This window comes from Lactuca sativa, chromosome 6 (genome assembly GCF_002870075.4).
Source record: "Lactuca sativa cultivar Salinas chromosome 6, Lsat_Salinas_v11, whole genome shotgun sequence".
Taxonomy (NCBI): Eukaryota; Viridiplantae; Streptophyta; class Magnoliopsida; order Asterales; family Asteraceae; genus Lactuca; species Lactuca sativa.
The window spans coordinates 20,435,966-20,448,418 of NC_056628.2; positions in this window are offsets into that span (position 1 = coordinate 20,435,966).

The following is a 12,453-nucleotide window of genomic DNA, read 5'->3' on the forward strand; positions in this document are numbered from 1 at the left end:
TATAAAAGAGTTTACGAAATTAATAAACTTCATGTCTTTTTTTTATAAAAGATGGGAGGGACAAAAGACATGGACTTTTGATTAGTTTAGTCAAAAAGTAAGGTAAAGCTTAAAGCATGCAGAGACACTTAAGTGTAGGGAACATGATGTGCTTAAAGCATTGAGACCATTGGGTAATGTTTTAACTTTAAGAAAGGCTTGCACTCTTTTCTTTCTTCCAAGCACAAAAACGTGATATGCATTGTGTATGCATATTCACTTTTTTTGTTCATATTTAGAAAGAAACTTGCATTTACACTTTCTTAAAGTTCATACTTTGGCTATGAACTTCAACCTTAAAAGGTATATGAGTTTTACAAGACTAGCATCTTATATCAAGTTGGTAACTTGTTGGTGTCTCAAAGGTTCCACGTTCTCCATCAATTTCCAAGCCTCCCCAAGAGGATTCAAAGTCTATAAAGGTTGTTAAACACTTCTTCCTCTTTGGTTCTTGTTTTGTTTTCAAACTTTGCAAGAAGATCCTTGGTGGTTTTAACTTGTTTATGTTATTAAAAATGATCAAGTCTTCTGTTGCTAAATATCATGTTTTTAAAACTCGTCTTTGAATAAAAACTCAACAATTGGTATCAGATCCACCTTTCAAGTTTAGTTAGATTTTTTTATTTTTTGAAATCTTAGTTTTTGGAGAATGTGGATAACTTGGTTTTGTATAAAAACAAGCTCATACATATTTTATGACAACTTTATAATTATTATTTTTTATATGACAAAATTTTCAAGCATCTTTTGGCATTTAAATTTGTCTTAGAAAAACAAAGGTTGTTTAATGTGTATGTCAATATATATGATGTGCATAAACTAGCCAATGACCATTATGTTTGTTGTGTTGTGTTTGTTGTTTTTATTATAAAAATGATTATAACAATTTATTTATTCATATGGTATGTAATAAATTAAATAGATTAGTTTTCTTGGTTTATTTTTGTAAGTAATAGATTAGCTTTTAGAAATTATTTATTTGTACAAAAATGTAACAAGAAATGAAGTTGGAGCCATTTTTTGAAGAAAAATGCGCAATTTCGAAACTAAAAGGTGTCAGGATTTTTAGTGACAGTTTTTAAAGTGTGTCACTAATGTTGTTTACAAAGGGTTGTTGGACTTTTAGCGACAGTTGTTGAAATATTGTTTTCAAGAAACTTTGCCAATCTTTTGCAAGCAAATGGTGTTTTCTCAAGCGAGAACTTCTACAACAAAGTTACAAGAAGAATTTTGGTCTGTTAAAATTTTCCTTTAGGAATTGACTTGATATTTCTGTGTTGTATCACAAAAATATCATTAGTTGACTATGTTTATGCATATGTATTTTTATGCATGTTTGTGTTGTTTATTTTATGCAATTATTATGTGTGGTTGATATATTAGTTTTCACATGCTAAAATAATTTTTGGACAAAACAAACATCACATGGAGTTTGGTTTCCAAAATTTATAATGTGGACATAAGATGTAACAAGTTATTGTTTTAAAATAAAACTCAGTTTTATAAAAATATTAATAACGTCAAATTTTGAAATACTCAAATATAAGTTATAAAATGGTGATTTTTGTAACTTATACAAACTCCAAATATATATGTAATAAAATGAAGCTTTATTAAAGATATAAAATGCTCAAATTCAGTCAAACTTCATACCGATTATTAAAATTGAATCGCGTTAAAATTATATAAAAACTAGATTTTTATAAGAATCGTTAAAAGTGATTTTCTTTTGAAAATTGGTATCATGGTTTATTATATGCATGTTATAACTATGATACCATATGTTTTTAAAACTATAATTATAAAACATAAAAAGACCCTTTTACAAACCTTAAATCTATGCATTTCATATTGAAGAACACTTGTACATCTCTTGTGTGCATTAGTGTGATAAAGGATACCTAACTACTCAGTGTTATCTTTTGTCTTCGCGATTTATATAACCAAGTTATAGGTCGGTTACACATGTTTTTCAAATTGGATGATTTGATTGGAAATCTTTTGTGATAAGGGATACCTAACCAAGAGAGTTCTGAGGCATGGATGGGATCAAACATGTCTGATTAAATTTCTATTGGTGATCCCATAAAATTAGGAATTATATGATAAGATATAATTGATAATCGATGTCTACCAGGTTGGATTCAAATGTATTGGATAAAGGATATCTAACCATTTATTTGTTTTGCAACTTGGATCCTAGACTTTGATAATTAATGTTTTTGGAAATTAAAAGGGTATTATTTATTAAAGAGTTTAAATATTGAAAATACTAAATGAATTTTGTTAAATTTTTGTAGTTAAATAATTCATTTTCATTACGATGAATTGGCATTTCTTTAATGACTTAATGAAACAAAAACATCCACTAGACACAACTTCAATGAATGGGTGTGAGTCTTAAAAGACAATATCGTGAGAGATATGAAATTGTATACACTTAAAGGCCCTATTCCTAAACTATTTTCTTTGAGAAATAAGCATGAACATGATACCTAGTAAAGACAAAATTTTGATGATAAAGATGTTTCTAACATCAAACTAGGAAAGGTACAAAGCCAAAAAGGGTCACCTTGTGTGATCTAAGAGGCCCATGTTCTGTGAACTGAACGTCTTTAAGCCCAAGAAATCCAATAAGTCCCACATTTATGGATCTTATTTCTTTTGTGGAGAAACTAGATACTGAAAGAGGATCTGATCCTCTTATCTAGAAAGAAAGTCTAGAAGATACTAGTACTTCAGGTATCTACTAGATAGAACTCGTACTTTTCATATAACACTTAGGCACTTGGTACTTAAATGTTAATCTAATATTTGTAATTGGCTTGTAGCTATTTACTGAAGAGTAACTAGCTAAGCACAATAAAGTTGGAACTACACTCTCAGAGTTTAGTTTATTAATTATACTAGGAACATAATGTACTTGTCATATAAAACAATATTTGATTTGGAACAATGTATATTTTAATTTATCTTGTCTAAATATATGTCTCAATTTAATTTATCAATGATTGACTGTCTAGATAAATCATTTTTCATAACGATCACCTTCATATTCGAAAATGATTAAAATTCTTTTTATAAGACTAGATCTCTTAATAATAATAATTATAAAGTAAATATTAATATTTTATAAATAATCAGTTCTATATGCAAAATACTTTTGACTTAAACTTGTTTAAATCAAACTCATCTTTGACATTGTTATCTTTATTGTATAAATGACATTCACATATTCCAACTTCAAGAAAGGGATCTTTGAAGGCAAATAATGTAGTTTATTTGACATATGTGAAATCTATTTATATATAAAGGCTTCCTAATGATATTTTCACTAAGTAGTAGAGAGAACAAATTATTAAGGGATTATACACTACGATGTATGACTTCCTTTCTAATAAATGTCTAAGACTTACCGCAATATAGCAAATAAACTTTATTAACAACTATAGTAGTTAAAATTATATTTTACATATTAAAACATAATTGTGAAATATTTTTTAAGTTTTCAAATATAAAGTTGAAATACAAACCAATAAGAACTATCTAAGTCATTAATGATAATAAATGATGAATTAAATCTTACTTGGTATGATTTACTTTCTAATCGATAGAAATGTCCTCCTTTTATTTCCTTGGAATAACACCTAAAACACTTTCAAGTGTACTTTGAGTACAAACACCTACTAACTAGTAAATATAACATTTTCTTCATATGATTTTGTATGGAAATGCTCCATCCCTATCTTACTTAAATGTTTTATAGATTTAAAGCCTATGTTGGACTAAAGCTTTTAAACCCAAAATCTACTAAATAAATATTATATAATACTCTAAATGTGGCTTAGATTATTATATGCAAAAACAACAAGAATAAGTTTTCTTATTCCTCTGATAGTTGAGTTAGTAGAAAGAAAACTTCTAATAACAAAGCAAGTGGGAGGTATATGGAACTTGAAGCAGCTCAAGAATCATAACCCGATGTAGTAATAGTTGGTACTAGTTTCAACAAGAATTCTTAAATTTAAATAGTAGCTATTCATAAACACAAATTGTTCGCATTATTTGTATAATTCATCTATGAATTGAAAAATGTGGAATCTCTCATTGATGAGCTTTTATTGATCGTTTAAAGAAAATCCATCAAATGCCAAGATGCTATCTCAGATCGTGAATCTGCTAAATGACTTAGAGTCATGAGCATGCGATGTAATCCATGTATGATAATCAAGTATGGTCTTGAATGAACTTTCTCTCTATAAAAAGTCTAGAAGGAGTAAGTGATTCTTCCAGAAAGAATACATTACATGGATAACTATACACATTTAAAGGAAGATTTGTTATAAAAGGATTTTCTGATACTCATGTCGTTGACTATGGTTCTGTTCAAACTCATGACATTGACTATGATCAAACCTTTTTTTCAAGTATCCATTATTAGATCAATAAGGATATTATTTACTATAAATTCCTATTCTCAATATGAAATATAGCAAATAGATTTCAAGAAATACCGTTTTTCTTAATAGACATCTACTAGAAGATATATATATATATATATATATATATATATATATATATATAGAGAGAGAGAGAGAGAGAGAGAGAGATCAGTGTAACATCATGTTTCGGATCGTCTGAGATTAGGGTTTGTGCGCTGCAACCCGGGCATGAGGAAGCCTCAGGTTTGCGACGAGTTGCTAGAAGCGTAGGGCATCTCGACACCTTTTCCGCGGGTATGAGGTTCATTGGAATTATAGTTATATTGAGGAAGCTATGGAAGTTTGAAGTTTTGGCAGGATAAGTCCCTTATTTGAGAAAGGTGGTTGTGGAGTATGTTGGGCGTACATGTGCGTACGCTTAGCGTACTCATGTGCATGACTTTTAAGCGGAGCCACCTAGTACGTTGGGTGTACCAAAGGGTACACTGGGTGTACTAGGCACTGAATGAAAAACCCTAGTTGAGGGGTGTCCCTATATAAAGAATGAGATGGCCTCATTCCTGGCCACCATCCTCAGAATGCAAACCCTCTTAAAACCTAAACCTTCGTTCATGGAGCTTGTGAGTGCATTTGAGAGCCTTTGAATGTTTTTGTGTATTCTTGGAGTGAAGAAGAAGCTTTAGACAAGGAATGAGAGTCCAGGCCCTTGGATCTGAGCATATCTATGTTGCGAGCTTCATATAGAGGTATAAAGCTTCAAGCTTTCTCACTCTTTTGATTTGTGCATCTTAGTAGAGTATTTTAGGTTTTTGTCCCAAAAGTTGGAGACTTTAAGAGATATTGAGATCCAAAGACTTTGATTAACCCCTTTGAGTGTATTCAGCGGTGTAATATCATAAAAATCAAGACTTGGATGTCGGAATCAAGCCATGCATGAGATATGAGCATTTTGTGATAAAAGATTGAGAGTTTTTTGTGTTTATGACCTTATCAGCCATGCCAAGGCTTAAAGTCACTGACTTTATGGAGTAAGAGCTATTAGGGAGTCCAGATCTATGATATGAGTCAAGGTCTTAACTGATTAAGACCAAATGAGTAGAAAGAGTGAAGTCGGGTCGTACGCTGAGCGTAATCCCAATATGCCCCGCGTGCTGACCAAGTGTCCCTGATGGCCAATCTGGATTCGTGAGTACGCTGAGCATACCAAGGGAGGTATGCCTCGCATAACCTCACTGTAGACTTTTGGGCTAAGTCTCATTTTAGGCCTTGAGTGTTGGGCCTGGAGTTTGGGCTGGTTTCAATAGAGTTTTGGACCAGAGGAATATATATATATATATATATATATATATATATATATATATATATATATATATATATATATATATATATATATATATATATATATATATATATATACTTTGGGCCCTTGAGTTGGGCTTGCCATTTAGATTTGAGAGTTGGGCCTCGGGAGAGCCCATTTATTATTAGGCTATGGTGGGCCCAATGGGTTTTAGATTATTGATGGGCTGGTTAGTGGACTACCTTTAGATCTAATGAGTGAGAGTTTGGAATTAGTTCCTAATTGGGTTAATTGTGGGTATGGCTCAGAGATAGAGGCTGGTGCGCAGCAGTAGTGTTTATAGGGGTTGTTCATTATCCAAGGTGAGTCTTCTCACTATACTTACCATGAGTGGTATCCTTGTGTGACCGAGATGTCTTATGTTCTTATCTGTGCATTGTGATATTATGCATTATGTCTTTGTGATTTATGCTGAGTATTATTATTATGAGTTTATTGAGTTAGGACCGGAGGGTCCACTCGAGTTGTGGGACCGAAGGGTCTCCACTGAAACACATTGACCGGAGGGTCGTATTGAGTTAGCCTCGAGTAGCCTATGCGATTTGTGTGGTATTTTAGGGAACTCACTAAGCTTCGTGCTTATCATGTTATGTGATATGTGCTTCAGGGTTTTCTCAGAATCAAAGGAAGGCACTGGCTTGATTGTACACACCAGTGAAAGAGTTATGTTTTAAGGTTCCTTGATTATTAATCAAATAATTATGGAGTTGCGATTTGTAAATTAAATAAATGAGATTTTTGTGAAATGTGTTATGAGAATTATGTGATTTTAAATGAAAATTATGTTTGAAAATTTACGGTGTTACAAGTTGGTATCAGAGCCTTGATTTGAGGGATTCGGATGCACCTTCGGGTATGTCTGGACTCAAACTGTGGATTTGAGAAAAAATTTCAAAAGAAATGATTTTTCTAAAATGAGCAAGAGTTTCTAAGAGAAAACAAGAAGGGATCATCCTTCTTCGGGGTCGAGAGTTCCTGTTGGGTTCAGGTGTCTTTGGAAGAGATTGTTGTATGATGTGAGGTCCTTTCGGTGGTGCTTCTTGGGTTTTTGGGTTCGATCTATGGGTTGATAAGGAGCGATTTTGAGGGCGAAATCTAATTCAAGTAGGTCAGAATTGTAACATCCTGTATTGGATCGTCTGAGATTAGGGTTTATGGGCTACAACCCAGGCATAAGGAAGCCTCAGGGTTGCGACGAGTTGCTAAAAGCGTAGGACATCTCGACACCTTTTCGTGGGTATGAGCTTCATTGGAATCGGAGTTATATCGAGGAATCTATGAAAGTTTGAAGTTATAGGAGGATAATTCCCTTATTTGAGAAAGGTGGCAGTTGAGTACATTGGGTGTACGTGTGTGTACGCTTAGCGTACTCATGTGCCTGACTTTTAAGTGGAGCCACCTAGTACGCTGGGCGTACTAGGCACTGAATGAAAAACCCTAGATGAGGTTTGGACTTCAGATCTGGACCTTGTGAGGTCCCTAGCATCCAAAGGTCCCTGCTTTATTTAGCCATAATGGAATTCTTGAGTGAAAAAAAACCCTTTTTAGAGCATGTTCTTGGAATTTCAAGCCCAAAGTTCCATGCATGGATGTAAATTTTGTGACTTTACGTGATAAAAGAGCCTTGTGAGTGTAGATCTAGAGTTTGGAAGGTTTTTTGCCTTAAAATCATATGAATGGGAAAAGAGTATGGATGGACTCGCCGAGTCGAGGAGCCGAATCGACGAGTCGGTTAGGGTTTGTCCCGATGAGTTGTCTACGTTGTTACTCGGCGAGTTAGGGGTTAACTCGACGAGCTGGACCCTCACAAAGACCTCTGTGTAACGATTGGACTTGACGAGTCACATGAGCGTACTCGACGAGTCAGGTCAATCTGGGATTGTTGACTCGAGTTGGCTTCTGTTGACTTTAGGGTTTGGCCAACATAAGTAATGGAGACCGTGGAGCGGTAAAATGTTCTTTTATATATTCCAAGAGCTAGAGAGAGTAAAAGAAATTTTTTGTGTATTTGAGTAAGAGAGGGGTATTGATTATAGATGCTTATCTAATATGTTATGCGGAGGCTAGTTCGGGATTTTCGAGTACGTGACTGTTACTTGCTAGTTTATGAGGTGAGTCTTTTCACTATACTTACCAAGAGTGGTATCCTTATGTGATTGAACTGTCTTATGTGTTTATCTGTGTATTGTAATATTATGCATTTTGTCTTTGTGATTTATATTGAATATTGTTGTTATGAGTTACTGAGTTGGGACCAGAGGATCCCACTGAGACACATCGACCGGAGGGTCTTACTGAGTTATGGCCTAGAGTGGCTAATGATTTGTGTGTGGTATTTTGGGGGACTCACTAAGCTTTGTGCTAACCATGTTATGTGTTATGTGTTTCAGGTACTTTTCAGGATCACGGGAAGGCGTCGGCGTGATTGTACACACTTGTTCATGATTATGTTGAGGATTCTGGGATTTGACTTTTGTTGGGAATTTATGATGACATTGAGATACTTATGGCTTTATGAAATATAATATATAAGTTTTGTATGTTTTAAAATGAAAATTTTGGTTTAAAGATTTACAGTGTTACAACTTTTCAAGAACTTTAAGACTCCCACTGACCTCTTGACATATAAGACTCTCTTTGTCAAGAAACATTACTTGACAAACAAATATTCAAGAGTCAGTGCGGTTTCTTATCAAGACAAAACACTTCACATAATTGGCCTTAGTTGATCTTTTTCTTACCCAAGACATCACAACTTACCAATTTCAAATGTGCATGAGTAAGAAAACATCTTTTCTATTCCATATTTGATGAGTGTGTTATAAACCTTCTTAAGATTATGTCACTCAAGGCATAATCTTGGAGTATGACTCTAAGACTTGATTTTGGAACGAAGTATGACTCGTCTTCTTGATTTAACCATTTCAACATTCACGCTTCCTCTTCTTTGCCATCCAAGTGCACTAAAGTGTCCTTAAAGGATCAATTGTGATATGGTTTTCATAATTTTTAAGATGATCATAAAACACGATACTAAAGTACTCTCCTTTCCTTTCAGATTGGAGAAACTTTTATCTTTCTGCCTAATTGATTCTTCTTATTCGTTATGCTATACATTGAAACTTTACCAGTGGTTCAAAATTACACTTAATCTTGTAAGTATAACCATATTTACTAAACTTTAGTAAATCATGACAAATAGTCTTTATCGTTCTTTACGGTGGACCTGACCAGTGCACAACCAAGTGTACCCGATCCACTTGTCCTTCACTTGACTCACATATACATATGAACAAGGAATCAGTCTTAATTTTCCATAAATGAAGGTTCTCATCCATCACACAATACAAGTTGCACGGTTCCAAGTTTCAGGACAATTGAAACTTGGGTGATGAGAATCGTTCCTGATTTGGTAAATTATGACACTACCACATATGAAAGAATCAAATCCATATTGCTAAAAATAGAAACATACAAACATCAATTTTCACAAATGCCATTGCAAGGAGATATAAATAAGATAAAATAAAAAATTTCTCTTTATTTATAAAATGTGGAAAACCTTTCCTTACAACGCAAGTACATATGAAAACTATGTTTTTAAATATTCCTAATCAATTTATCATAACTCCTAAGTAGCAGCTCATAAATCTGATCATCGAACAATGCGATCGTAATCCATCTCTTCGCGGTTAGACTCAACATGCTTTTCCTTTAAGCTTCCTTTGATCCTACAAAACATCAAAATGTAATCTTATCACATCATGTATTAAGAATCTATAAATAGGAACTTAATAGAGTTTGATAGTGGACTTACCTGAAGCAGAGTCAAACTTTTTGACTTTACCATCCTTATGATCCTTCAGGTAGACACGGTAGCTTCGCAACCAATGCTCTTTCTCTTGGTAATAGAAACAAACAGACTCTTTCGGAACAGTACATGGGACAATCACAGACTTAGCCTTTCCCTTTCCCTTGGGAAGAGAAATATTTTCTGGACTTTCAATGCTTCCATTGTGATTTTCCATGGAAGTTTGGGAAGTAGATCTTCCAATCAAATTTGCTTTACCAGTGCGCCAAATCATTGTTGATTCGGCGTCAAATAGCAAATACGTAAGATTGATAAGGGACATGTCGCGGTCTGTCATATAGTAATCTTTAATAAACCGACTACACGACTCGGGAAGTGACTGAAGAACCAAGTCAACAACCAACTTCCTCGACACAACGACTCCTAACATTCCCAGCATGTCAATGTGTGACTTTGTCTCCAAGACATGTGCACACACAGACCTTCCATCTTGGTGTTTTCTAGCCAATAGGGCTTGAGTGACCTTGAGCTTTTCAAGTCTTTGAACTTGTGGGTTAGGCAGAACTAATGGAGGAGGTGGAGGAAGTGAAATTCCACTACAACACGAAGAAGGGATTAATATTTCACCTTGATTGTCTTATGGAATATCATCTTCATGAGGAAAGCTTTTTCCATAAGATTCGGGAAGACCCAAATGAAATATTAAGGCTAGGATCCAACACAATATTCTACAATTCGGAAGAGGGATGTCGTAATCCAATTGTAAAATATTTGAAAGTAGGTAAATGACGATTTACCAATTTCCACCATGAAAAACGAAATTGATTATTAAGTTTTAAATGAATTGAAATTCTTAGATTCTTTTGAGACTCATTGAACTTTTCAATGACATGTTTAATCTCGATCATGCCCTTCAAGTTTGTGACTGGAATGTCGAGGATCACAAACAAGGTGTAAATATTCATGCAAATAAGCTTGGTACACTTAATGTTACAAATCATCCAATCAATGGGTCGGCTAACCACACACGCTCCACTAACGACTTAACAAGGTGCAAAGTGCAATTTCATGGGTTAGCACCAAATTCACATTTTTCCTAAGTAACCAAGATTGGGAATTTATAAGTGTTTAGTTACTTGGAATTTTCATTATACTTTTAATGAAAATTAGTGTCCTATCCTAACCGTTCGGATAACGACCCTCCACCAGTCAAGGAAGCGGTGAGTGACAATGGACACCCATTAAACCACCATTTTATAGGCAGTAACCTTATACCCCCCCCCCTTATAGATTGGCTTCGTTGACGCCTACTAACGATAATACTTATTTTACTTATACATATATAATATATTAAACTTTTAATTTTGTATAGTATAAGGGTGTATTTTACACATTTAAAATACTTGGTGGTTTAATCTATTAATAAATTATACTCTTAATTTAATCAATCCTAAACCATGTTATTATTGATTTATTAAACTTCTCTTTTAATTAAACACTTTAATTAATTTAATAAACTCCATAAAGTGTAATTGAACTATTCCAGGCATCTAGGTTATTTAAAAAATTCAAAATCAAAAGTATTTAATTAATTTTTATGTTATGAACCCAAGATATGCATCTTTTGAAATGTTTCGATTACTAGAGTTAATGTTTTTATAATTTGAGACGTCTCAAATACTAAAACTTGAGGGCAAGTTTTGTAACTCTAGAGTTTAATGTCATTTTAATGGATGAGACCTTTCATGTTCCATAACTTGAGGACAAGTTATGTAAGTCGTTAAAAAAACCATTTAGATCAATTTTAACAAGTAGAATTATCATATAATCTAGGATTGATCTAATCTAAGTCATAAGGCAAGATAATTCATATCAACAATTTACAAATTGATGAGTTGAAAAACTCTTTGATCGTTTAGATCTTTAAACAAGTTAATCACAGTAATAAGAAAAGAAATATCAAACACTAGAATGAGTCAAAATATGTTGAATGATTCAATAGATTCACGCCTCAGCAGAGCTCGACTAAGAACTTCCGCTGTAGAGGCTGTTTAGGGTTACAATCAATAAAAGTATGCGCTATGAATGATTGACTCCAAAAAAAATTACGTACTAAGATGCATGCAAGCATCTATAAATACTAAAACCTAATAAATAAATCACGGATGAACAGGCCCAATCGGGATACAAAATTGGACTAAAGAACGAGCCCAAGACGCAACACATAACGGACCCTACAATCTCCCCCTTTGCGTCAATTGGAGCGAGACACTACTTCGGCTTGCTGGGTCCAGCTGTAGGAACTTTCTTTGTGGTTTCGAACAGACGAGGAATGAGGGAAAGGATGGTTTGTCTGAAACGAATGTACCACTGGATCATATTATCAAAATATTTCTTGTCATCATCAGAGTTCTGCTTGCATCGATTGATGATCCCCAGAACGTGTTCCAAACACGCAGTGGTATATAGATGCTAGTCTGTCAAGGCGAACAGGCATTTTTGGCCTTCGTTCCTTATGAACATGACTGAGTTCCACTTTGGGTCGATCCTCCCCATCTGCATCATATTCAAATCACTTGCAGAGCCAACTGGAGAGATAGTGGGCTTTTTCTTGAAAATACTTGCGATCTCCTGATCCATCTTGGCGACCTCCATGATGTAGCAAACCAACATCCTTTTGAAGTGATCTATGATTGGCCCATATTCAGCTTCGTTGGTGAGGAGGATGTTATGCAGAATGATCCAATCATGTGAATTCAGGTTAGGAAGATCAGCAAGAGAAATGGCATGTTCGGTTTTAG